Source organism: Cibotium barometz, chromosome 19, assembly GCF_041138505.1.
Source record: "Cibotium barometz isolate CiBa-2024 chromosome 19, ASM4113850v1, whole genome shotgun sequence".
Classification (NCBI taxonomy): Eukaryota; Viridiplantae; Streptophyta; class Polypodiopsida; order Cyatheales; family Cibotiaceae; genus Cibotium; species Cibotium barometz.
The window spans coordinates 27,829,985-27,854,020 of record NC_141064.1 but is presented as its reverse complement, the minus strand read 5'-3'; the positions used below and the strand labels follow the sequence as shown (position 1 = coordinate 27,854,020).

The window sequence follows — 24,036 nt, the reverse complement described above, 5'->3', positions numbered from 1 at the left end:
TGTCAGAAGAGTTCTTGAGATCCTAAGGAAGCACCAACTCTTTGCAAAAAAGAGCAAATGCACTTTCTCTGCCGACCATGTTGAATACTTGGGCTTTCTGGTATCCAAAGATGGAATTTAAGCAGTCATAGATTGGCCTGAACCAAGGCCTGAACCAAAGACAGTGAAAGAAATTAGAGGATTCTTGGAATTGACTGGTTGGTATAGAATTTTTATACCAAAGTATGCTCTCATAGCTTCCCCCCTGACTAATCTTCTCAAGAAGAATATCCCGTTTCAATGGTCTGCCAGGTGCCAGAGTGCTTTTGATAAGCTGAAGACCGCCTTGGTAACTAATCCCGTTCTAAAGCTGCCAGATTTCTCTCTACCCTTTGAGGTAGTAACTGATGCCAGTGGTTTTGCCTTGGGAGGTGCACTCATGCAGGAAGGTCATGTAGTGGCCTATGAATCCCGAGGACTCAGAACGCATTAGAGGAATTATGTTGTCCACAACTTGGAACTACTTTTACTAGTATATGCCCTGAAGTTATGGAGACATTACTTATTGGGTCAAAGATTCACTTTGATGACAGATCATCAACATGCGCCAAAGAAGGTGGATGCAGACCCTACAGGAATTTGATTTTGAAATCAAGTGCCGCCCAGGCAAAGAAAATGTGGTAGCAAATGCCCTCAATAGAAAAGCCTCCTTGCTTGCAATTACTGTAGTGTCAAATCCTTTAATTATTGAAGCAAGTGAGAAGATCATGCAAGATAGATTCTTTGGCCCTATTGCTACCCTACTTATGCAGGAAAACAAAACTCCACAAGAGTTGAACCGAGTTCAAGGGTACAGTCTCGATGATGGAATTATGTATTATAATCGCAAACTATGCATTCCCAATGATGAGGGAACTAAGGGTCAAATTCTGAATAAAGCCCATGACAGCCTTTATGTACGTCAGTGTTTGACCTGTCAAAAAGTCAAGGCCAAGAGAGTAAAAATGCCTGGGAAGTTACATCCATTAGACATCCCCCATATGAAGTGGGAATGTATCAGTATGGATTTTATTACTGGATTACCCTCAGTGCAATCAGGTTACAACTCCATCTTTGTGATAGTTGATAGACTAACCAAAGTTGCCCATTTGATTCCAGTAAAAGAAACCTACATTGCAGTGGATGTGGTCAGAGTGTTCCTCAAAGAAATCTTCAGATTGCATGGCCTACCCAAAAGAATAGTAAGTGATCGAGATCCTAAATTAACGTCAAGATTCTAGACTGCATTTTTTGAAGCAGCAGTAGGAACTTTCTTGGATCTCAGCACAACAGCTTACCACCCTGAGACCAATGGTCAATCAGAAAGGGTAAACCAAGTAATCGAAGATATACTTTGGTCATGCTATGGTAGGGAACCCAAAAAGTGACTAAGCTATCTGCACCTAGTCGAGTTCACCTACAATGCTTCTTATCACATAAGTATTGGGATGAGCCCTTTCAAAGCTTTGTATGGACAAGATTGCTCAACTCCATTAACCATGTCCGACCCATTGATTAGGGTCGAGATGTCCAGATAGATGCTTGATGACATGGAGCAATAGATGTAGTCAATTCGCAAAGATATAAAAACTGCCCAGGATAGAAAAAAGCAGTATGCAGATAAGAAGAGGTCAGACAGAAAATTCAAAGAAGCACATATGGTCTTCATTCGAGTACGCCCCAAAAGAAGTTCTCTATCTCTTGGGAAGTACAAGAAGTTATCCCCCAGATATTGTGGACCATATCTGATTACAAAGAAAGTAGGTGACTTAGCCTACGAGCTTCTTCTACCTCCTCATCTCAAAGTACATAATGTATTTCATGTCAGCCTTCTTAAAAAGTATATACCAAGCCCAAATCATGTGCTTGATGATGAAATCTTAACTTCTTCAACCCAAGGGCGCAGATGAAACTCCAATCTGAAGAAATCCTTGATGTTCGAGAAAAGGTTCTCAGGAATAGAATTCTAAGAGAATTATTGGTTAAATGGAAGTTCTATCCTTTTGAAGATGCCACCTGGGAGAAAGAAGCCGAGCTGTTACGAGATTACCCCAGTTTGCGAGATGAAGACATCTCGCATTTTTCAAGTGGGAGAGAATGTAATATTCCTCCCCAGCCTCTCAAGATGTCCAGTATCTTCCCCTGTAATCAAATCCCTCTTCAGATATATAAAAGATCTTGTTTCTACCTATTTTGGCTTAGAGAGAGAAAATGTTCTAGAGAGAGATTATTCAGATTTTAGATATTTTTGGATGGAAAAATATCTCTTCTTATTAAAATAAATTCCCCCGAAACAGAAGTTCAAAAAGATTTTCAAAAGGTGCATTAGAAATTAAGGGCTTCAGGGGCCAGCCAGATTCATCCAAATGTGTGGAGGAGATAAATAGAAGAAATAAAGAAAATCCCCCCAAAAATGAGTAAATACTCACATAAGATGAAGAGTGGACTAAGGACCAAAGAAAATACTTAAAAAATGAATTTTTGATACCTCAGAGAGTGGGGATTCCCCCTCATGAAGGAGGCACCTATTTCACATGTGTGGTGGAGTTTTAAATTCCCAAAAATTGAGATATTTCATCTCTCCTCTCTCCTAATTCAATTCTAGTTCCAAAAAGTAAGTTAAACTGACCCAAAAATGGTCAAAAATTGACAAAACTGATCTGGAAAATTCTAGAATCAATTTGCTTGGTTAGAAGCTCACTTTTTCCTATAAATAGAAGCCTCCCCCTTTGTTGAAGCTTAATAGTATTTTATGCACTGTTACTCTACTCCTCCCGAGAGCCAAAAACTGTGAATTTCTTAATAATTCATTAGTTTTTGACCATTCCCTCTTCTAAAGAATTGGTTGGCCACTCTTGTTGTAAACAAGAGTAGATCCTTCAAACCATCAAGCCAAAGGAAAGCTCCCAGAATTTCATGTAAGTTAGAAATCCTACTTTTTGTTATTCTTTTAATGGTTTTCTAATTTTTTGTTATCTTTAAAATGATAATCTGATGCTATGCCTTGCTGGTGGAAAAGCTTTCCCCCTCTCTCATTCTTAAATTCAGCCCTTCTTTATCCTAGTTAAGTAATCAAATTGTTTGAATTAAACTTTTCATATTGTTTCTCTTTTAAAAGTGGAATTTGATTAGTTTAGAATGCTTTAAACAAATTGGGGATAATTTTTAAGTAAATTCAGAATAGGAAAATTTGAAAAATGGTCAGCCATACAAAGGAGGTTATGGTAAAATTTTCATAAATTAAGAATAGGAAAATTTGAAAAATGGTCAGCCTTACAAAGGAGGTTATGGTAAAATTTTCATAAATTTTGTGAAATAAGTATTACCTTTTATTATTCAAAAAGAGTAATCCCCATCCTTTATGTATTCTAAAAGTGTTATTTTCATTCTATGCATAGAAAAATGCATAGTAGAAATATTTTTATTACAAAAGTGTTATTTCTATTAGATTTAAATTCTAAGCATAGAAAGATGCATATTGGTTTTTTTCAATTATAAAAGAGCGATTTTCATTAGATTTAAATTCTATGCATAAAAAGATGCATATTGATTTTTTTTAATTATAAAAGAGTGATTTACATTAGATTTAAATTCTATGCATAGAAAGATGCTTATTGGTTTTTTTTTTAATTATAAAAGAGTGATTTTCATTAGATTTAAATTCTATGCATAGAAATATGCATATTGATTAATTTTTTTAATTATAAAAGTGTTACTTTCATCAATATTGATTTTTATGCATAAAATGATGCATAAAAGAATTTTTTTATTATAAAAGTGTTACTTTCATCAATATTGATTTTTATACATAAAATGATGCATAAAAGAATTTTTTTATTATAAAAGTGTTACTTTCACCAATATTGATTTTTATGTGCAGACATAGTTGCCATAGGAATGTGTTAACCAATATGTAGTTAACATACTCCCCTTCCTGAAGTCAATCGTGTCCTCGTGATCAATGAGGGCTTTTCGAGGAATGCGGGGAAGTATCACACTTGGTTGGTTCTCTTGTCTCTCCAAAAATGAGAGGGGGTGGGGGAGTTAATAAGTTGGAAAGAAGTTAGTGGAGTATTGGTGATTAAGTATCCAGCTAGTCTGATGGGCTCTTATGAGCTTGCTTTTTTGTATGTGCCCAATGGTACTATTTATTTTATTTTAGGTGCTTGTTTTTTTAATCATCTTTGCGAGACAAGAAATCCTCATTAGAGGAGTCAGAGTACTTAAATGAGTATACTATCATGGAATATGACCAGTATCCTAGTGGTAGGTGGTATGATTAAAGAGGAGTTAGTAGAATAATGGGACTAGTAACTGGCGATGGGGGAATTCCGAAGAGACAAGGAGGCAACACGCATGGAAATTTCTTGCCCTCCAAGATGTTGTATGTCAATGGTGATGTTCAACAAGATCTAGCATCTTAGTTAAGACACCCTGATGGGTATCTTGGCTCCCATGCATGTTGAGTCATCAAGTTGCAGTGTTCTCTCTTTTTCTTTTTATGCATTGTCTTCTTCTATCATTGGAGCTCTGGGATCCTATGTAGATAGGAGTGGTAGTCGATGTCGAGGATCCATAGGTGTTGAGCCAAAGAAGAAGTTTTGGGTAGGATTGATTAGACATGAAGTGCAGTTATTCGAGTGCAGCAGGAGTGATTAAGAAGGTCCAAGCGATGGGTCATACCATCAGGCTTTCGCCCACCATGGTCCCCCCATCCAGAGATGTACCTAGATGGCTGGGTATGATGAAGCTTTATACAGTGTGTGCACATAGGATAGAGCCTAGTGAGATTTGCAAGTGTTGTGCATGGGCAAGGGCAAAAGGTGTTCTCGTGGTCCTAATCACCTAGAGACTCTCTCTCTCTCTCTCTATCTCTCTCTTGACAGGTGTTTATTGGTCAGCACACCTAAAGAGGGTTTTGTACTGAGTAGCCCATTTGGCTAGATTTGTGAGCTTACCTTTGAGTGTATCTTTGAGTGGTTTGATAAGCTTGACCATTTGTAGCACTACCCCTTGGTTTGGTGACGAAGTCGAGGGGCGGGGTGGATTGTTGTGAATGAGGCTCCATGGGTTGAAAGGGTTGGGCAAATTGAGATTTGGAGTGCCCATGGGTTGGGTGTGTGTACATTATATGTGCGTATACTAGGAGGCTAACCCATGCAAGCATGTGAGCATGGGAGCACGGGAACATGCTCTAGTGGGGAAAGGGTTAGGTCTAACCTTGGGTTGAGCATAGGGTCAGGCAACCAAGGGTCACACATGGAAATGGAGAGTCAAGAGTCACTTGAGGGCCCTCTTATATAATAGGGGCATGGGGCACACTCAAGGGAGGTTCTCTTGTGTAGAGCATTGTATCTACTCTCTTGCCATTTCATGCTAGAGCTATGTGCTACTAGAATGAAGTCATATCTCTTGGGTGGTGGTATGGGACACCAAGGTAAGGTATGTGGTACTTCATTGTATTTATGTATACCCTTGGGCTCAGGGGTGGTTGGGTGGATGAGTACATGCCTGGTTTATGCATGGTTATGCATAGTGATTAGCTAGAGATATCTTTTCTTTAGGGTTTTAACAGTGTGGGAAAGTCCCAAGGATTTAGTTGAGGAGGAGTGGACTTGCCTGCCCGTTGGTTGCCAAACCATCTTTGTCAATTGGATAGGTACTAGCGTGGTGGGTGTGGTTTGGGAAAAACTCGATAGCCAAATGATGGAATTGCCATCATGGAATCCTTGGGCTTCTAAGAGACATTTGGGCACCCAACACTGCCAAGTGATGAAGGTAAGTGGTTGGCAAGGCTTCCATCTTTTTTGTTAACAAGGCTTTAAGCTATGAGCTGGTTATTGACATGGAGTAGAGGCTTTTGATTGTGGCTTAGGGAGCCACAAGTGTGTGTGTTGCCTTCATGGAAGCCTTGTTCTTGGAGCACATTGGTAGGCACCCAGCGTTGTTGGCTCAGCTATCCTTGGGGTTGCCAAACTTGTGGTTGTGGGACCTTTTGTCAAGGCTTTTTGAGGATTTGTGGTGGATGAGCACAAGCAGCAAGCTTGGGTAGCCAGAGGCGAGTGTTGCCTTCATAGTAGCCTTGTGCTCGTAATAGGTGGTTGGGGACTATCCAATGTTGAAGCTTTATCTTAGGGTTGGTGTGTGTTGGCTTAGTTGCCTTTTTGTGCTTGGGTTTTAGAGATGGTCATCTGGGGATCCATAGTTCTATGTAGCCATCGTAGAATCCCTAAGCAGTAAGAAGATTCTTGGGCATCTACCATTGATTGTCATGATAAATATATGAGGTCGGGGTGCTTGCAGTGTGGGTGGTCGAGGTTGTAGAGTTGAGGGGCAATGTCGACATAACAAGGCTTGATTGTCATTCATGGATGGTGTCAATAGTGGCCGATCGACCGGTTTTGATGATTCATGGGGTGTCCGAACACGAGAGATTGTCAGTGATGAGACGATGGGATGTGAGGGGGGAAGGGAAATTGGGGGTGAGGGTGTGTGTTTGGTAGTGAGTGACATTAATCTACTCTTTTCCAATTATTATCTAGTCGTGGAGTGCTCCTGCATCTATAACATGAAATTTGCACTCCAATTGCTTATTTCCAATAGAAGTTATAGAAACAAAATACCCAGCACTCATGAGATGCAATGTAAGTGTCTTCTTTTGTTAGTGTGGGTTCCATGCCTCCAAGAATATGAGATTGGTGTGGACCATAGGATATATGTGGGCTTGCCACTGTTGTAGACCATTCTCAGTCAGGAGTCCAATCCATATTCTTGATGGGTTGAGTTTTGGTGGTAGTTCAGGGGCAGTGGAAGACTTACCAGTTAGTGTGGGTGGAATAAGAATAACCTTTGTGGAAGCAGTTGGTGGGGATAGAATTGGTGGGGATAGAGGATCAGAGTCGATGCACTCCCCGTCCCCCAGAGGATCATTGTTACCATGCCTTGGGAAAGCTTAAGGGTAGCTATGTTGTCAGCAGAGTTGATTGTACTTGTAGCATTCTGGACCTAGCTTCCTCTGAGGAAGACTGCTTCTTTTATCTTACTTGTGGATTGTGTGCCGAGTTTGCGAACTGGGAGGGTGTCAAGTGCAGCAAGGATTTTAAGCCAATTGTGGTCGACTTTGTCACTATTGATAGAGAAAACCGTGCATGGTGCCCACGTGTCATCAAGGGCTTGATGACAAGCATCGCAAACTAAGAGATCATTTCTCGTGGTGGTGGTCACAGAATCTTCAGCAAAGGGAGATTTGGCCATGTGATGTGAGTGCCAGGTCTATTAATTGACCTTAAGCATTTGAGACTGTTTGCGGAGGTAGATATGATGCAAGTCCCAGTCATGGATTAGTCGGGTTTGTCTCATGAAGGGTCAGCCCAAGATGGCATCATATGCGGCATTACGAAATTCCATGACCACAAATGTGAGGTGGAATGTCATGTCACAGACTTTGACCTTAAGGTCATGCACTAGGCCCATGGGATTTGCTGAGTTCCCGTCCGCAAGCTTGATCACCAAACTGATTGTAAAGGGAAATCCTTATAGTAATGGTTAATTCCATAGCCATGACATTGTGGTTGTATTGGTAGACATTTCTTTTGAGGGCATTCAGTCACTCTATGGGGTTCATGGAAGGGGTGGTTTCCCTGTGGGGTGCATCTATAGTGTGCACAAGTGGTTTAGGATCTATGTGAGGCACCGAAAAAGGAGATGGACTTTGATTGCATCGTCAAAAATTTCAAATGCCTGACAGATTTAGTTAAAGACCGTGATGTGGAATATGGGGTCTCCAACTCAATGGAATTTTAGCAGAAGTTTGAAAATTTTCACCCACATAGGTTTTGTATGTGATGTTTGTGGGTGCAAGTGTTGTGACACTCCCCTTTCTAGAGCTTATGCTAAGGTTGGAATGTCAAGTTGTGGCGTAAGGGGAGGTGTTGCAAGGGTGGGGGGTGGGAATAGATCCATAGTGGATAGAGAAGAGGATATGTGAATGTGCTCAGGGTGTCTATCCATGATGGGGTGCATATATGGAGGGGGGGCCACTAGATGAGGGCTCTTCAAAGATTGTTTCACCCTCTCGGATAAGCATGTGTGGCATGGCAACCACATGTGCATGAGCAATTGAGGTGCCGCCAAATGGAATGGAGGCATTAGGGGCATGCAACTATGACCGAAAGGTGTCCATGGTGTGCAGGGAAGCTTAAAGAAGCTTCAATGGTGCGTGCGCGCAGGCCCAAAATAGGAGTGTTAGCTCACTTTTGCCTTGCACGTGAATGCACCCTTAAGGTTAAAAAAAGTGGTCTTCTAAGGCGTTTTATGCATGTAAAAATGACCCAAGTGAGTTAAGGAGGTAGACCAAAAGCACCTCAAAAGATTTGGAAATTTTAAGATTTTTGGTTTTTTTTTTTTGGAAAGGAACGACCGAGAAGGAACGTCCACGGCACTTGGGAACGGCACTTGGGAAGGAATGTCCTAGAAGGAATGGCCGAGAAGGAACGTCCATGGCACTTGGAAAGGAATGGCCCTGGGAAGGAACGTCCATGGCACTTGGAAAGGAATGGCCCTGGGAAGGAACATCTATGACACTTGGGAAAAGGAACGTCCACGGCACTTGGGAAGGAATTGTCTCGGGAAGGAACGTCCACGACACTTGGGAAAGAACATCCGGGAAGGAACGTCCACGACACTTGGGAAAGAACATCCGAGAAGGAACGTCCAGGAAGGAACGGTTGAGAAGGAACATGTGGGAAGGAGTGGCCGGTAAGGAACGTCCACGACACTTGGGAAGGATTGGCCAAGAAGGAACGTCCACGGTACTTAGGAAGGAATGGCTGGGGGAAGAAACGTCTGGGAAGGAATGGCCGGTAAGGAACGTCCACGGCACTTGGGAAGGATTGGCCAAGAAGGAATGTCCACAGTACTTAGGAAGGAATGGCTGGGGGAAGAAATGTCCAAGAAGGAATGTCCACGGCACTTTTGAAATTTGAATTTCAAATTGGAGGGAAGTGAGTGGGAGACAACTAAGATCCCCTCTTTAATGCTAGGTGGGTGGGATAGAGCTAAAGTTAGAGGCTACCTCTAAATTCGTGGATTTACACTCATTTAGAGGTCCTCTAGCTTAAATAAAGATTAATTCTCTTAATCCCACTATTAATCACTCCCTTCTCTCTTCTTTGCCCTCAAATTACTCCTAATTAGTGAGGAGTTTAAGCATGGAGATTTGATAGGTGGATTAGAAATATTTATGTGAATCCAAAGATGTGATTAGTCCCAAATAATTTCACTAATTAGGTCACTAGTTAATCCACTCAAAAGAGAGAGAATTAGACAAAAGAGACCAAATTAGTGCTATTTAAGGCTTGATTGGAGTAGACTAGGCATAGATTTGAGTCAAAGAAAGTGTTTAGAACACTAATGCCACCCCAATTAGTCTAATTGCAAGTATTTAGGCTCAATTTTTTAGTTTTTTCTCTCTTTAAGTCCACTAATCCACACTAACCAGTAGGTTAGTGATAATTAGTAAAAATTAAGAGATAGTTTATGGTTTTTTTTAGTTTTTTTTATTTTTCTATTTTATTAGTTTCTATATATTAATGCTAACCTACCTAGGCAAAGAGATTAAGCAAAATAAAAAGGATTAAGCTAAAAATTAAGAAAAATGATTTAGATTTAAGCAAAAACCCTATTGATTAGGCTCTCTATGTGAATGATTGGATAGATACAGATGAATGAGATGGGATGTGTATAAATAAGATATGATGTGGATGTGATGTCATGTGGATAGAATGTATGTGATGGGATGGTGATGAGAATGAATATGATAGATATGAATGGATGTGATGTGATGGATGTGATGTGATGTGATGTGATGTGAATCGGGATAAATGTGAATGGATGAGATGTGATGTGAAATGGATGTGATGTGATGTGAATCGGGATAGATGTGAATGGAGGAGATGTGATGTGAAATGGATGTGATGTGATGTGATGTGAATTGGGATAAATGTGAATGGATGAGATGTGATGTGAAATGGATGTGATGTGATGTGATGTGTTTTTAATCGAGATACATGTAAATGGAGGAGATGTGATTTGAATCGGGATAGATGTGAATGGATGAGATGTGATGTGAAATGGATGTGATGTGATGTGAAATGGATGTGATATGATGTGATGTGATGTAGATCGGGGTAGATATGAATGGATGAGATGTGAATGAATGTAATGTGATGAGATATGGACATGGGTAGATGCGAATGGATGAGATGTGATAAGGATAAATGTGGATAGATGTGATGAGATGGAATATGATGTGATTGGATGAGAATGGATGAGATGTGATAAGGATAAATGTGGATAGATGTGATGAGATGGAATATGATGTGATTGGATGAGAATGGAATATGATGTGATTGGATGAGAATGGATGAAGGATGGATGGGAATACATATGACTGGACGTGGATGAGAATGGAATATGATGTGATTGAATATGATGTGATTGGATGAGAATGGATGATGGATGGATGGGAATACATATGACTGGACGTGGATTAAGAAATGTAGATTGATGTGAAACAATGTGGAAAGACGAAGTGGGTGTATGTACATGTACTCTGGTCACATTTGGTGACACACAGGAGGCTGTGCTGAAGTACCATTGCTAAAACAATTACAGGAGATATTGGTGTATTATAGGTTGCATATAGAAGTTGTCTATTTGCACAGGTTATTTGATTACTACAGGAAAACATGTCTGACAAAATTAATTAGATTATTAGTGAGAAGCTGGATAAGAATAACTTCTATGCCTGGAAGTTCAGAATGACTAATTTCCTAATGGATAAAGGATTTTGGGATTATGTAGAAGGAGGCAATGAGGAGCCTCCAAAGTTATCTGAGAAAAATGCCACCCCTGCAGATATAAAGGCACCCCTACAGATATAAAGGCATTCAAGGATTAGAACTAGCCTTGCAAGAAAAGTTATGTAATCACTTTCAATTAGTGTCAGAGACACTATGATGATAGGATACATACAGGATGCAAACACTCTAGCAGTTGCATGATGGCAGAATCTGGTTCAGATGTTCCAGGCTAACACAAAGGCAAGGAAGTTACAGTTAAAGCAAGAGTTGCATACTGTGGAAAAGAAAAGCATGTCCATCAATGAATATGCCTTAAAGATCAAGGGCATTATTAAATCCCTTGGATCTATCAATGTATCAGTGGAGGATGATGATTTGGTGAGTGTCTGTCTGAATGGGCTTGGCAAAGAGTACAAGCCATTCAAGACCTCCATTGCAATTAGGGAGATATTCTCAACTTTAGGGACTTAATATCTATGATGATCATAGAAGAAAAGCCTTTAGTGAGGATTTGTTGCGTGACGAGTGGAGATCAATGCAAGGATGCAACAAAAAGATGCAAGCAGGAAAACAAGTGACATTCTTATTTAGGGCTCTTGAAAAGAGTTCCAATGAATGAATGAGATGTGATGGGGGTAATTGGAGGTGATGTAATTGAATGTGATGGACGAGAATTGATGTGGTGTCATGTGAATTATGAAAAGCCAACATTAGAAACCATACCAGAAGTGTCATCAAGTTGGGAAATGAAAAGTGAACTCATCTCACAAGCTCATAGTAAGCGAGAAGTCTGCAACAATTGCCACCCCATTGAAAGAAGGTATTCTGCCACCACCTAGCCTTGCCTTCCCATGCAATGATGAAGCTATTGATGCTAACGAGGACATGGCAAATGAGATGTGGGCAGCAGTCCATGAGAAAGTTAATGAGAACATGTCCTCTATTATTTTACCTCCATTCTCTGAGGTAGATTTTACCAGGGGCACAGAAAACAACTTTAGATGCCCAAGCATCCAGGAGGAAGTTCAAACAATTGTTTCTCCTAGAAGTAAGCATACAATGAAAACCTTACCATCATATTTGGGAGAATATGAGAACTGTTCTCAAACCTTGAGGATACCTTCCATGCATAGAAGGTTGACAAAGGAGATGGATATGGGTATCGTGCAAGCTATTTTGTCAGCACCAGTGACTTGTACCTTACCTTTGCTTGATTTGATAAAACTTCGACCTGAGTTGTGGAATGATATTGCCACATGTTTGTCAGAGCAGGTATTGCTACAAAAGGGTCACCATCATTGTACTATACACCCTGAGACAAAGCATGTTATGCTAGTTCCTATCAACAAAGTAGGAAAATTTTGTGAGGATGATCAAGGAAATGCTACCCTCCCATTAGAAGTGCGAAAAGTAACTTCAACTGCAATACTTGATAGTGGTGCAGGAGTGGGAATTGTGACAAGGTCCATTTGGGAAAAGTGGGGCAAACCAGCTATTAGGAGTACCAAGATGCGCTTGCAGCTAGCAGATGGAAGCTTAGAACATCCCCTTGGGGGCTGCTTGAGAACATATTGGTCACCACATGTGGGATTGAATATGAGCACACCTTTGCAGTAGTGGATTTTGGAAAACATCCAAACTATGAAGTGATATTGGGTAGACCATTCACGTGACAATTTGAAATGATTCAAGATTGGGGATACAATTATTTGTATCTCCGACATGATTCTGTCATCACAAGGGTCAACCTAAAGAATCACTCATATCGTGATGTAACAAGGTCTCCAATAGATGAGTTTGATTCTGCTTCATCTGAGGGCTCAAGAGTTACATTGTCAGATGGGCGAGAAGATCTGTGGATGTGTGGAGCCTCATGTAGGGATTTCAACACTGAGAGACTTAAGGGTAATCAAAGTGTATCAGATGAGGCATACATTCCACAACCCTTCCCTGAGCACTTAATTGATCCACTAGAATGGAGTCATGTCCTTGCAACATTATCGACCTGTGCTTTACCTAAGCCAATTCAATTTTGTGACTCAGATGGATATAACATTATTCCTATACGAATGGTACAACCACGTGACCTTCTAGATGTTTTGTACTATAGGGATGCATCCACAATAGCACTGCATGTAGAGGAAGTCTCAGTGGAGGATTTAACACTCGAATTTGCTAATGATGCTGATAAGGATGATGGATGGGACTCTGCTTTTGAGACACTAGAAGGTGAGCAAATGCCTAACTTCATTAATGGAAGTCGTCTCAAGAAATACAATGAACCATTAACTGAAGCCATGCTTCAACAAATGCATGCTGCACACACACGAAAAGAAGCACATGACCTACTTAAACGTCAGGCTCAAGAAGAGGCTAAAGCTAGAGTTGCAAAAGCCAAGGAGCATCGCAAAGCTTCTATGTTGGCCTTACAGTTGGCTACTGATGAAACAATATTTAAGTGTGTCTTCATCTTCATGAGACTACCTACTTTGTCTCTGCCTTAATTGACTCTGGTGCAGATTATAATGTTCTCTCATTTGACACATGGATAGCCTTGGGACAACCAACACTTGTGCACATTCCTATTGACTTATGAAGCTTCTCAGGTGAAGATAACCCTATAGAGGAAAAATGTGTCATTATGATGTCCATTCAGGATCACCAGAGATGTCAGTTCCCTTTTATGTGGCAGTCCAAGGCAGTGGTAGAGGCTGTTCTCGGTCGATCATGGTTAAGTGCTACCAATTGTTCATTAGATTGGAAGAATAGACAATACAAATTGCAAATTAATTCTGATTGCATCTTGGGATTTGCTACTCCACGAGCTTTATCATGTCAAAAAGGTGGTGTTTCTACCTTACACAACCTACTTTCAAAATCTGCTCTTGAAGCTCCAACACAAATGATGTGGATAATCGATGAGTCCCTAAGTGAGGGCCATGGTGGCTGGCATGTTCCAACTACTCTAGTCACTGCTCAAAGAAGGCCAGGCAAGAAGGAATTATCAATTTGGCTACCCAAAGATGCATACAAACTTGTACCATCTAGCCTAGTTGCTAAGCCTCCTAAAAAGCACATCTTTTCCAAGCCCAAACCTCAGATTGTTACTCGTTGGGTCCCAAAGCATGTTCTTAAAGCACAAGGCTATTATGAGGGTGCAACAGCACTTTGGCTTCCCAAATGCCATGGTTTACTAGAGGTAAAAGAGTGTATCAGTAAGATTCCAAAAGCCACCCTTGGTTTTCCATATCAGTGGGTGCAAAGGAAATCAACACAACCTCTTCAAGATAGGATAGGTGGTTGTGATAGCACCTACAAATCTCCTTGTATTGACCTTTCCAAAACATGTATTGAATCACCAGTTGTCCCAATTTCTCCTTGTTACACAATTCCACCATCAACTTGTGTACCTAAGACAAATCCAACTTTCCATGAGTCTCCTTTGAGCATAGATTCTAGCACTTCAATGCCTAAATCCTCTTATCTTGCTCAAATTCCTCGACAATTGCTAAGCTTCCCACCTCTTAAGAAGGACATACCCAAAACCAAAGGTAAGGCATTAACACTACAATTGAAGCTCTTTGGTAGATCAGTGTTTGAATAGTCTCACATTTACTAATGTGGTTCCTTATGCCTTTAGAGGATTGTGTTCTTTTTGAGATGATCTTATCTACAATGTTTTTGATTGGGATTGTAATGATGGATATGAGTGTTTCTAAATTTCATTGTTCTACGACCAGATACCTCCTGATGGATACTTAGCGAGATACATGTCCACCATGCATTGACCCTGATAGTACTCAACCTGAACATCGCGGGGGTTATAGTGCTCCTCCTTTTCAAACTCATTCTAGGTACTTTTATGCTCCCTTAGGTGAAAATTACTGTGGGCATCACTTTGTCACGTTATTCTATCAACAACATCACCCATTTCCACATTGTCAAGAGTGTGCACGACTCGTATTAGGAGAAGCTTCACACATTTGTTGGATATGCCGCTCTTACTTTCGACGATATGACACGGGCTTAATAAAACAAATTGTAGGAATTACACCCCAATGCCATAACCTTCTTAATGTGAGAATACCAGAGAGAGGACTAAATCAACGTAGATTACCTGAGGAGGTTCAAGCACAACAATGGAGGGATACATGCATAAATGACTTGCAACCACCTATCTTGCAAGCCCTCCTTCCCCAAGCCTCAACATGTCAATTTTGGATCACTATGAGTACCTACATTGAGCAGTTCCAAAATCAAAATTATCTGCTTAACCTTCCCATAGAACCATGCCATATTTTAGCGAGGAAGCACTCCTTCCTCTACCACCTTCTCTAGAGGCCGGTTTTTGTACAGGGTTGTCCCTGCATCCTAAGGTCATTGTTGATACCATCTTTCCAGCAGAAGTGGACACGGATTCACCACCAGTGCAAGGGTAAGCTCAGCGACTCCACAATAAGATCAACAAGCCAGGGCACTTTTCTCCCACTGGGTTTTTCCCCTCGGCTATATTCGGTGTGATTGGCACCAATAACAAATTTTATTCCTTTCTTTTCTTTTCTTGTTTGTTAATAAACATTTTGCAGAGATCTCAGCTAAACAAGAGCATACAAACACGCCCCAATAGTCCACCTACCGTGTACACAAATTAGGAAGGGGGGAGACATGAAATGCCTACAAAGAGCAAAGAGAAGCAATCTGCACAATATCAGCAATGCATCAATGCAAACGCACAACATCAACGAGCACTACAACAGGTGTATTCAAATCATAATCTTTTGTTCTTTATGTGCTTTTAACTTTTGGATATATTGTTTGCATGTTCACACACAGTTGGCTGGTTTAAGTTTTAAATTAGTTGTTAAAATGTGGTGAGTGATTTCTAGATTCTTAGAGGACTTAGTAGAAGGTATTTCTATTTGAAGATGATGTAGGATATATACCAACGGAGTATGCCAAGTTCTTATGCTCTCGAAGTATATTAGTTATCCTTAGTGGTAGCTACCTCTTAGGTATGGGCTAGGTGCTAGGATTAATAAAAAATTTACAAAATCATGCCCTAAAAAATATATACAAGTGAATCGAGACATGACGTGTCTACAGCCATGTGGAATGCTTGGTAGGACCTGGGGTTGTCTAGCACCTGAGGGCCGATGCCTTGGTTTCCATGGGGTGAACACTGACGTCTAAAAGATTTAGAAAAAGACCTTCAAGGACAATATAGCCTTGATAGATGTTGGTAGGACTCTGGGGTACATTATGGGCCCTCGAGACCGATGCCCTCATCTTCATAGGGTACTCCTTATGTCAAAAAGAAAGAAAAGGGTCTGTCGCCCTTGAGATACTTAGTGGCCTTTAGATTCTCTTGGCGGAGGTCTCTTGGCCATTGCTTGGGTCTCATTGGGATGGAACCTTCCTCTTTATCATCTTTTACACACACATAAAAAAAAAAACAGAAGAAGAAGTCCAATCACCTTTGCTCATATTTAGGAGTAGGTTTGCCACTTAAGAATAACTTAAATACTTGTAGGACATTGAGACTGTGGTCATAACCTGTGGTGTGCAAGCACACTTGCCTTTGCATAGCACTATCTAACCACTTAGTCTCACTTTGACTAGTCTTTACTCACCTCTTTTAGCACTCTTTAAAACTCTAATCAGCCTTTCACTTGTATGCTCACGTGTGAGATTGTCATTGCTGGGTTTTTTTTTCAATAAAAGGCTTTACTTGTATCCATTGTTTTTTGCAGCTTTTGCTTCTACCACGCTCGAGGACGTGCGCAAAATAGGAAGGGGGGAGTGTTACGTGACGATTGGAGATCAATGCAAGGATGCAACAAAAAGATGCAAGCGGGAAAACAAGTGACATTCTTATTTAGGGCTCTTGAAAAGAGTTCCAAGTTGTAGATGAGTGTGGGAGTGGGCTTAAGAATAATCCCACATGGGAAGTTTTGGGAGTTTTAGAGTTTTTGTATAAAAAGTGGCTCATTTGAGAGCTTAGGGACACATTGGGCTAAACTCATGTTTGAGCTCTCTTGAGACTAGCTCTCCCTCTTTTTCCATAGAGGTGCAAGCTCTTCTCTCTCCCCATCTACATTATTGTATGAGCAATGTTCTTTGTTTAATTCAATGCAATGAGATGATATTTGTCTCTCTTCTCATGTCTATTCTCTAGCATGCATGTTTCTTTGTTGATAGCTTCAAGGTTTGTGTGCATGCTAGGGAAGTAAGAGCTTGATAATGAAGGATGCTTTGAGCTTGTGTATGCATTAGCTTAGCTTTCTTCTTGTATTGGATGCATGAATGAGTGGGATGATGAGTGAGTGAGCAATGGCAAGATTGAGCTTGTGTGTGTGTTAAGTCTATGTCAAGGTAGTAGTGTTCTTAGCATTCTCTCCCTTTGTGGATAAGCTTTTGTGCATCGGTACGGGTTGAATCCCTAGCTCCGAAAGGGATGCAAATCCCATTGGATTGAGCTACACGTGGATCATGCTACTCTTGCTACAAGTGAGAAAGTTTTCTGTCTCTCCAGGATTCTTCTTCACAAAGCAAGAACACATCGGAACAAGCCTTCCACTCTAATTCAGGTAGAGGCAGAGGTAGGCTGTGGTCAAGGACAAAGTGGTGGTAGACAAGGAAATCAGAATTTTGGACAACAACAATCCAATGATTCACGCGGCAATCATACATAGGTGGAAGAGGCCAGTCTAGAGGCAAGGGGAGCCAAAGAGGCTGAGGTGGTTGGCAGCAAAGAAATCAAAATGCAAATAGCATAGAGTGCTATTACTGTGGCAAACCAAGACACATGGCAAAGGACTGCTACAAAAAGCAGAATGACATTAAAAGTGGGACGTTGCAGCAAAGATCAAGAGGAATGCTTTCGTATTATCATGGTGTGGGTTAGATAATAGTAAGGAAATGAGCTATAGTGTGTAATTCTACAATGTTTCGTTTTTGTTTCTTCAAGAACAAACTACAATGATGTGATTACACTTTAGGATAATGTCAATTGCTACATGTGAATGGCATGGATTGTTAAAGAAAATAAAGTGGATTTTCAGCCTTGACACATTTTCTTATCCTTTAAATCCTTGTCCTAGTAGGTCACATACATGCTATGGAGAGAACGTTTTTAAGGGAGTGCTCTCTCTCATGTTTATTCTTAATGCTATTTAGTAATTTCTTTAGAATATGCATGTGATCTTTGATGTTATCTTGTGGAGATAAGAGAGAGAGAGAGAGAGAGAGAGAGAGAGAGAGAGAGAGAGAGTTTTATCAATCGTGCTTTGGAGGATCAAGAGGAATGCTTTCGTAACTGTAGTTGTGCCTTTGGTTCTAGTTGTTTGTGAGGTTTTACTTGAGGGGCATCATCACTGGGGTGTTCAAGTCTTAACCTACTCTGAGAACGGGTGTCCCTGTCATGAGGAGCACGGGAGCTCTCAGATGGCCTTGTATGAGGATGGAGAGGGGGAACTATAAGGATACGTCGCACTCGAGGATCGCCTTACAAAAATAGGAACAAGCATCTGGTCATATCTGTACCGCAAATCAACGAAGGGTATCAAAATTCCTCGGCCCCTGTGGGCATGAGGAGCGGCGAGAAAGTAAGCATCCTCAAAAAACTCGATGATTTAGTCCTCAGTGATTTCTTGAAGACACAATAATGTAGATGATTGCTAGCCACCGCATGCCAATACTCCATTGCTCACAAATTTCACGCACGATCCTCTGGAAAGGGAGCCTAGATATTGCAGGCTGCATGTGTTGCTCAATGCGACAAAGCTCTTGCAGAAGTACCCTATGAGCTTAATACCTCCTTGTTCTACCTTGCACCGCCTGCAATGACTCAGTAGGTCTTTCAAGCCTCCGATCAGTTGTCTTGGTACGAGCCATCTAAACAAATAAACAAAGAATTATGAGAAATGCATTTAAAAAAGTCAGTACCAAGCAATATAATAGAAATAGGATTCCAGAGTACATTGTATCGCTTGGTACTAACTCCATGATCCCGTGACTCACAGTGGGGTCGGTACCAAGCGATATTAAGTAGACACGATTCTAGAGGCCTTTGTATCGCTTGGTATCGACCCCATGACCAACGTTATCACAGGGGTCAATACCAAGCGATATAAAGCAAACAGGATTTCGGAGGCCTTTGTATCACTTGGTACTGACCCAATGACCAACGATATCACATTGGGGTCGGCACCAAGTGATATAAAAAGCAGAGAGGATTTCGGGTTGAATCGCTTGGTACTGACCCCATGACTCACAGTGGGGTCGGTACCAAGCGATATAAACCAGATAGGATTCCATAGGCCTTTGAATCGCTTGGTACTTTGACCCCATGGCCAACGTTATCACAGTGGGGTCGGTACCAAGCGATATAAAGCAAGCAAGATCTCAGAGGCCTTTGTTTCGCTTGGTACAGACCCCATGACTCACATGCATCATTATTAATGTGTCTGACCTTTTAAATGTCCGCACGAGTGGTATGAGTTGATAACGTCCCAAAACTCCTCGTGTGGTACTAGTTTTTTAAGTCCCAAATCTCCCTTGGGAGCAGTATTCGGGCAGGATATTTTTGAGAAACATACCCAAATTCCCATTGGACTCCTCTCAAACCAACAAATCAAGAAATTTGGGACATACATTTTTAGAAATTTACACTATTTCATAAATTTTCTTTACATGCTAAAATCCTTCTAGGATTAAGTCTAATAGGAAATCCTCAAAGCTAACCGCCTCTGTGTGATAAGCTGAGACACCCATTTGCATTGAGTTACCTACGTTGCCGTCCCTCTGTGCATCGCCATCGCCATTGTCGTCCCTCTGCATCGCCAATGCCATTGCCAAAGCTTTTAATATTTTTTGCAGGTATGCCCATCTCCCCCTCTCTCCTCCCTCCCTCCCTCCCTCCCTCCGCTACTAGGGAAACTAAGGTTTCAATTAAAATCAAACTTTCTAGAGTAGTAGTGGGTTGCAAATGTGTAAACATGAAGGCCAAGTAAGTTTATAGGCCTTCAAGTCGAAGCTTAGGGCAGGCCTTAAATTTTAAGGCTTGGAAGACATACTATTTCAGCTTACAAAATATAACTAAAATGCAAAATATGCCACTTGTATATTTTTTATTTAATATATATAAAGGCTTCATCTTTACAAAAAACAATAAAACTTATTGACCCCTTTAAGTCTCTTTAAATTTAGGGGTCAGTACCAAGCGGTGATGGGCTTGTGAATTTCGTGTGAGCCCTCTACCGCTTAGTACTGACCCCTATTTTTTTTGTGCTGGTACCGAGCGACAAGGGGCTTGCATGTGTATATCCAAATCTCCTTATAGTACTGACCCCATGTATAATAAGCGTGCATGTTCTAATTGACTGAAATGTTTTTTTAGGCATGTCTTTGAAAGAGTTGGACATTGTCTACGAATCGGATGACGAGACAGATTTAGAGTCTTGTGCAAAAAAGCTCTTTATGTTCTTGTACACACTGCAGAACTGCAGAAGCCTACGAGCGTTTTCATGAGTTGTCTTCAATGTTCAACAAGGAGCTTTCTCTTGAGAATGTCATTAATTCTTGTAGGATTGTTCTCGGTGATCGTGAGCAGGAGTATGAAGACACTGTTTTTGCCAATATCATTATGTCTGATGGTGAACGATATGTTCATCCATCTGATTTTGCAATAGATAAATTCATGAAGAGGAGGCTTAGCCATTCTCTTGAAAAGATTCCCAGCTGCTGCAGCAATAGAATAGAGGAGAAATACCCAATACACTCAAAGAAGTGTCGCCTGCTCCAATTTAGTTATGGTTTTCTTTGTGAAAATAGCAAAGCAATGGCATGAGTCATGATGATTACAATTTTAATACGCAGATCATTATATTTCACAAAGGAGTTCCCTTTATTCATATTCAAAGTATTATCCAGGTTAGTGGTGGACAAGAAGTGCCTTTAAATGCTGAGAAGGTGGTGCTTGTCTTGAGAAATAGTTTGCAGTGCGGGTGTTTGGTCAGGGGTATGGTTGCCAAGCACTAAGATGCCCCTACTACCTGTTATATACACCGCATGCTATTGTAGTGGGAATTACAGACCTAGACACATTGCATCCATATGGAAAAAGATATCTAATAAGGACAAAAAAAAGCCAATCGAAACTATTACCTCCAACCCTGCAGATGCCAAAAATAGATCTCCCGGTAGATGAAGAGGAAGAAGAGGAAAAGGAAGATGAAGAAGGAAGACCACTGAAGAAGATCAAGCCCACCTCATCTAGACCACCTTCTCCCAACCCTGACACTTGAGCGATGCCACAACTAATGGCACTCTCTCGCAGTTGACTAATTCCAAGCGCATTGTCACTTTTCTTTATTAATCAATTGTATTGCATGTGTGTCAATGATGAGGACTTGAATGTGTCTTTTTGTTTTGCTTTGTGAATCAATTTCCTATAAGTCCATTGATGTAACTCTAAAAGACTATTGGCTCGATTCTTGCCTCCACCATGTCTAGTGTGCTTAAAAGTAGCATGTTCTTGCCATGTAACGTAACTTCTCCATGCCTTTAGTTGACCATATTGACAATAAACCGTATGTCTTTGCGAAATATGGTGTATGATTATATAGTATATGCTGCAATCAATGACAATAGAAAAGAATAAGATATATATATTAGTTGGTCTCACAGTATTGAGATTGCAGCAATTTTTAAAGTTCTTACCATGTAATGAGTTACATGATCTCTCCATCCTACAATGAATGCCTTCCTCCAAGTCTCTAATCTGTTTTCAAATAATTTTATCTCACTATTGCTCCAGCTCTTTTTCTCCATGAATGCAAAGATCTTGTCAAGTGAAATCCACACATCTGCCTTCCGATTTTGGATTGAACCTTCATTTCCAATGTCCTTGACTGCATTATGTAGATCCTTCCATCGATTAAACAAATTTTGGTTGTTTTTATCTCGACAGTCTTTGAGGCAGTATGACAAAAATCTTTTAGCTTTCACACCACCTATTGATGGTTTTCTTGGTACTTTGTTGCCCCCTTGTGAGACCGCTTATCGTCCTCCTCAATTTTAACATGCCCCCCATGCAAGCCAATGTCTGATAGCACTTTTTCTATTGCTTTGATTGCTTTTAGAGATTCTTTTTTAGGCTTTAACGTCCATGGAAAGCATATGTACAAATACACCAGCTTCTCTACAATTCTACATATTGCATGCAATGTGCATATGTGCACTCTAGATATAGGAATATCAAGCATTACTTTATAATCTTTATCTTTTAAATGCCTATCAAGAGCTTTGTTCCATAGTACATGATCTAAAGTCTTGGCACTTGACATGCAATATAGACATGGACTCTTTGCATTTGCACCTTTTCTTATGTTATACATGCATTTTAGAGTCTTCAAATCACCTGCCATGTGCCATTCCACTTTATAGTCACCGAACCTAGGCACATGAAGGGCCCTTCCATTTCTTTGCTCACTAATCAGTGATGGAATTATAGTTTGATAACGAACCTTTATGCTTCTTACTTTGACAGTTCTCTGCTAGTGCCTTAAACAGTATACTATATGCTTTTTGAGAGATGCCAATCTCATCCAGCATTGCTTGTACCTCAGTTGCATCGAGCTAGTTCTTGTTCATAAAAGAAGACACATGCTTCCTATTAAAATTAGAGCAATGTGATGAGCTATGGTGGATCAAATGCTAGAATCAACATCATTAACAAAGTGATTAGATGATAATTAAGATGTGATTAGTGAGTAATTAACAAATAGCTTAATGTAGGCACCAACAAATTTTCATTAGGCCAATGCCGCAATTTATAGAGTTTACATCCAAGCATCTAATCCCACTGATTTCTCCTTGATTCACTCCACCTCTTTTGCTTGATTCTCTCCACCTCTTCACTTTTCCCAGAATATCTCCACACTTCCTAAATCTTCTCATGCTACCCTTTATTCTCTCCCAGTAGATTCTTCTCACCTTTTCACAGGTTCTTTCACATTTACACATCCTCTTTTACAGCCTCTAACCAAGGGCTTGTTCCCACACACACCCTATTCACTTGTATATTCCAACACCTCCCCTCAAGTGAATACTCCTAGAACACCTAGACCCTATACCAAGTTTCCCTCTTGCTTGATAGTTTGCGACCAGTGTCTAGCACTCCTCCCCTCAAGTTAACTTAGCACACCTAGACCCTATACCAAGATTCCCTCTTACTTGATAGTCCGCGAGACCAGTGTCTAGCACTCCTCCCCTCAAGTTAACTTAGCACACCTGGTCCCTGTACCAAGTTTCTCTCTTACTTGATAGCCCGCGACCAGTGCCTCAAGTCCCTAAACTCATAGTCCTTGACACTCTCTCTCTCTATGTGTCCAAGGCTACTACAAGTGCCCGCGACCTTGACTAAAGTGCTCACACATACATCTACCACGTGGCCTACATCATCGGTGGCTCAGAGGTGGTTTTACTTTGTTGGGGCAGGTTACATTGGGTTGTGGGGTCTCTCTCTCTCTCTCTCTCTCTCTCTCTCTCTCTCTCTCTCAGAGATTTTCACATGGCTCCCTCTTCTTTCATGGCTGGGGCCATGAGCTTGTCTGTCAGGTCTTCTTGCTCCATGATGTGAGCAACATGTTTAAATGTTTTTTTGACATTTCTTTTGGGCTTTTGATGTTTATCTTGTGTCATTATGCAATGCAAACCCAAATCTATGTGGGAGGTCTTACCTCTTGCCTTATTCCGGATAAGGGCAGTGTCTGATCCCATTTTTACACTGATGTAATGTGCCCAATACATAATGCATATAGCATTCATTCTTATGCACATTCCCAAATGCAACTTTGGCTATGAATGATCTTGAATTTGAGTGAGATTTACAGGCATTAACCAAGGGTTAAATGCAAAATGATGATTACCACAAATTTATCAGCATAATTTTACCAAAAATTACATTAAATCAAGGGTAGCCAATTTGTACGGAATGGTTGGAGTATCAAACCAACTCCGAATTGTAATCTGAAGTTATAGGGATCTGTATCAGGTACGTAATGGTTAATTTGAACCCTCAATTGCACCAAAATACAATGATTAGCAAGCACTGATTAATCACTGATTAGCAAATTAATCCTCTGTTTTGTGTATA

At 40.6% G+C, this 24,036-nt stretch overlaps 1 pseudogene; it reads right to left on the bottom strand.

Annotated features, from left to right (window-relative positions):
• Positions 1 to 21,350: 21,350 nt before the first annotated feature.
• LOC147628406 (uncharacterized) lies at positions 21,351 to 22,306 on the bottom strand (annotated as a pseudogene).
• Between the last annotated feature and the right edge of the window lie 1,730 nt (positions 22,307 to 24,036).